Source organism: Tigriopus californicus, chromosome 7 (genome assembly GCF_007210705.1).
Source record: "Tigriopus californicus strain San Diego chromosome 7, Tcal_SD_v2.1, whole genome shotgun sequence".
Taxonomy (NCBI): Eukaryota; Metazoa; Arthropoda; class Copepoda; order Harpacticoida; family Harpacticidae; genus Tigriopus; species Tigriopus californicus.
In genome coordinates, this window is record NC_081446.1 from 12,962,231 (window position 1) to 12,966,724 (window position 4,494).

Genomic DNA, 4,494 nt, shown 5'->3' on the forward strand with positions numbered 1-4,494 from the left:
TTTTAAACGTGATCTTGTTCGATTTCCGCAATCAATACTTGGCCAACTTTACGTTGAAGGATGCCTTAAAGTGGACAATTAAAATAAAGGACCAGACCAAATATTTTACCAAACATGATATGACTTCCTGGGAACTCATTCCCGAGCATCGGATGAAAGCCTGTACAAGAAAAAAGAAAGCTGAGTTCGACGACACCCTCACTTTTCCGGGTGTTGAACACTGAACGATTCGTTGCACCACGGCCCAAAAGAATAAATTCGGAACTAAATTGCAGAAAACTGGGATTCTCCTATCAATAACCTGGTGAAAAGGCTGATGTGTTATTTGGATTTCGTCAAATTTATTCTTATTTTACATCAACGTACATTGCGGAGAGCGGTTGATCCGATAATGACAACATCTTCTCGATCGGACGGAGCATTACCTTTTATATTACTCATTCGTTAATACAAATTATCAATATCGTGGTTAGTTTTTAGCTCATTTGCTTGTAGGAGTAAGCTAGTAATACCATAATTCAAAGGTTGGTTAAAATGCCATCGGGTCAATCAAACTCGTGGCTGAAAACGATAAAGCGTAAAATGCAAAGATTTTTAACATTTTAGCATTCCAGATCAAACCCTGCATTCAAGGATTAGCTCGGTCTTCCAACTCAAACTCGTTGGCAGACCAAAATATCACTTCAAGGCGAACAAGACGAATTATAACCTTTCAATTTTATTGAAATCGAAAGGTATCGATATTGTACATTTTCAAAAGCATTCATGAGCTTTGTCCCAACCCAGGTTGATGGGTCAATTGTAGTGACCGTAGAAGCTTAATGTGCGTTTTGAGAGCACCTTCAAGCCTTCGAGAATCCGGCTAGTTAAAACAATGAAGTCCAACTCTATTCTTTCTTGGGCTCCTTCATTGTTCAATTTGCTGCCCTCAAATATTCGTAGGGTTATTTGTAGGCGTGATCCAATTCGAACTTTAGGCAAGCGCTGGTACCAGCAAACAAACTTGCCTGCCAATGCCAGTGATGCAAAATTGGCGTTTCAAACTGGTTTTAAAGAAGCTGACCTTTCCTCATATTAGCAATGCTAAAGAAGGGTCAGCTCTAAAAAACGTGTTTGAAGCCCCAAACTTGCATCCCTGACTCTGGTACCAGCAAACAAACGAACCTGCCAGAGCTTGCCTAAATATCCCCATAGCAGGATTTAAGTCAGACTTGGACAAGTTTTTGACGAAAATTCCTGATTAACCTTATATTCAAAGGCTAGCCAGATCAGCCAACACTAATTCGTTGGTCGATCAAATAATATATATAAAATAAATAAATGAATAAATTTCTCGTCTTGAACTGCTAGGGTTCCAATCCTGGAGCAGTAGGGAAGTCCGCAAAAAAAATGGACATCAAGCAATATATGAGACTTAAACTTCTTTTGTTATAACCGCGCCCGCTACTCTACAACCTTTTGCCCGTAGCTCCTCGACGATTCTATGATTTAAATGAACCGTTCTTCAGTTTAAAACGTGATCTTGTTCGATTTCCGCAATCAATACTTGGCCAACTTTACGTTGAAGGATGCCTTAAAGTGGACAATTAAAATAAAGGACCAGACCAAATATTTTACCAAACATGATATGACTTCCTGGGAACTCATCCCGAGCATCGGATGAAAGCCTGTACAAGAAAAAAGAAAGCTGAGTTCGACGACACCCTCACTTTTCCGGGTGTTGAACACTGAACGATTCGTTGCACCACGGCCCAAAAGAATAAATTCGGAACTAAATTGCAGAAAACTGGGATTCTCCTATCAATAACCTGGTGAAAAAGGCTGATGTGTTATTTGGATTTCCGTCAAATTTATTCTTATTTTACATCAACGTACATTGCGGAGAGCGGTTGATCCGATAATGACAACATCTTCTCGATCGGACGGAGCATTACCTTTTTATATTACTCATTCGTTAATACAAATTATCAATATCGTGGTTAGTTTTAAGCTCATTTGCTTGTAGGAGTAAGCTAGTAATACCATAATTCAAAGGTTGGTTAAAATGCCATCGGGTCAATCAAACTCGTGGCTGAAAACGATAAAGCGTAAAATGCAAACAGATTTTTACAAACTGACATAAAGTTGTTTTGAATGAGGTAAAGGAATGGTTTCCCCTGCCTTATTTTCCTTTTTCTAACAGAAAATCTAGACCATTGATGTAATTGAAGAGGAAATTGAATTTTTCAAAAAAGAAGAGTTAGTTAGCTAGGAAAAAGTAAGGAAAGTAACTATTGTGCCCTTTCGGTCTAGTTAGTTATCTTAGCCCCTTAGTTAGTTTGCCTCTTTGGACTTGAAACTGGCACTTTTCCTCACCGTTTTCACTTATTGCTCAATCATGGTGTGGCGCCATGGTATGTATGTATGTATGTATGTAATGTATGTATGTATGTATGTATGTATGTATGTATTGTATGTATGTATGTATGTATGTAAGTATGTATGTATGTATGTATGTATGTTGTATGTAGTGTATGTATGTATGTATGATGTATGTATGTATGTATGTATGTATGTATGTATATGTATGTATGTATGTATGTATGTATGTAGTGTATGTATGTATGTATGTATGTATTGTAGTTGTATGTATGTATGTATGTATGTGTATGTATGTATGTATGTATGTATGTATGTATGTATGTATGTATGTATGTTGTATGTATGTATGTATGTGTATGTATGTATGTATGTATGTAGAATGTATGTATGTATGTATGTATTGTATGTATGTATGTATGTATGTATGTATGTATGTATTGTATGTATGTCATGTATGTATGTATGTATGTATGTATGTATGTATGTATGTATGTGTATGTATGTATGTATGTATGTATGTATGTATGTATGTATGTATGTATGTATGTATATGTATGTATGTATGTAATGTATGTGTATGTATGTATGTATGTGTATGTATGTATGTATGTATGTATGTATGTATGTATGTATGTATGTTATGTATGTATGTATGTATGTATGTATGTTGTTGTATGTATGTATGTATGTATGTATGTATGTATGTTGTATGTATGTATGTATGTATTGTATGTATGTATGTATGTAATGTATGTATGTATGTAATGTATGTATGTTATGTATGTATGTATGTATGTATGGTATGTATGTATGGTATGTATGTATGTATGTATGTATGTATGTATGTATGTTATGTATGTATGTATGTATGTATGTATTGTATGATATGTATGTAATGTATGTAATTTATTTGATGGGAATGCCACTGTCTTTTATTAGGTCATGTTATACTGAATAAAATATTTATGTCAGTTGATATATCAAGGTACAAACCCTAAAAGAGACAATATCTAATCATGATCAAAGTATTCCTAAAATAAGACTTTTTCATCTATATATCTCATCCACAATCAATTAGACTTGGGGATAAGCATAAAAGTAGACTTGCTAGTTATTACTTTTACATACAAACCAATTGAACAATAGATCTCGAGATCTTCCAGTACGAGATTGCAGTGGGGAGTGCACATCAGTAGTATTGATTGAAATAGGGAACGAGGCTCTAGAGAAGCTCATAATGCACACGCCCATCTACTCATTTGCAGCCCTTCAAAATAGCATTTAAAATTATTGCAATTAACAGTTATTGAAGGGTTTATTCCGGAACGGTATTGGTCAAATTGACGTTGCTGGTCGCCAATGCGAATGCCTTTTGAAATGTCAAATTAATTTACGGTAGGTTCTCGTCGAGAAGCAACAACCTCGAAAATCTTTCATTTTCGTGAGTGTCTTATCAATAAGCTACTGTATAAGTTATATAGTAGTTCATGGTGTGATATTGGTCAGTTGAAATGTTCATCAATGACCTACCAGAGGTTCTTTCCCCTCAATAGCTGATTTTCCAGTTCCCAACCCATCACAGTTGAAATGTTTATATTTTTCCAACTTTTTTTCAATCCGATTCGGATTGATTCGGATTTTTTTGAGAAAATTGAGAAACGTGATCACGACGACAATCAATATAGTTCGATTTTTTTGGGAACACCCGGGGGTTACGGATGGCTGTCTTAAAAAATCATTTGAGGCTACTTAGTTTAGAAATTCGCGCTGATAAAAAAAGCCATTAATGCCTTGGACAAAATATATGATAGATATCCATGAAATGTGCTACCTTTCAACTATTATCTCTCTCTTTGTGTAAAAATCTGTTGCATTTTACGCTTTATCGTTTTCAGCCACGAGTTTGATTGACCCGATGGCATTTTAACCAACCTTTGAATTATGGTATTACTAGCTTACTCCTACAAGCAAATGAGCTTAAAACTAACCACGATATTGATAATTTGTATTAACGAATGAGTAATATAAAAAGGTAATGCTCCGTCCGATCGAGAAGATGTTGTCATTATCGGATCAACCGCTCTCCGCAATGTACGTTGATGTAAAATAAGAATAAATTTGACGGAAATCCAA

General features: G+C 35.3%; 1 protein-coding gene across 1 annotated transcript in view; it reads left to right on the forward strand.

Moving 5' to 3' along the window:
• Positions 1-4,494, forward strand: part of LOC131883510 (bestrophin-1-like) — a 7,625-nt gene extending 3,131 nt beyond the window's left edge. Inside the window, exon 6 of the mRNA XM_059230994.1 lies at positions 4,217-4,494. The gene's annotated coding sequence lies outside the window, so the exon portion shown is untranslated. The remainder of the gene's footprint in view (positions 1-4,216) is intronic.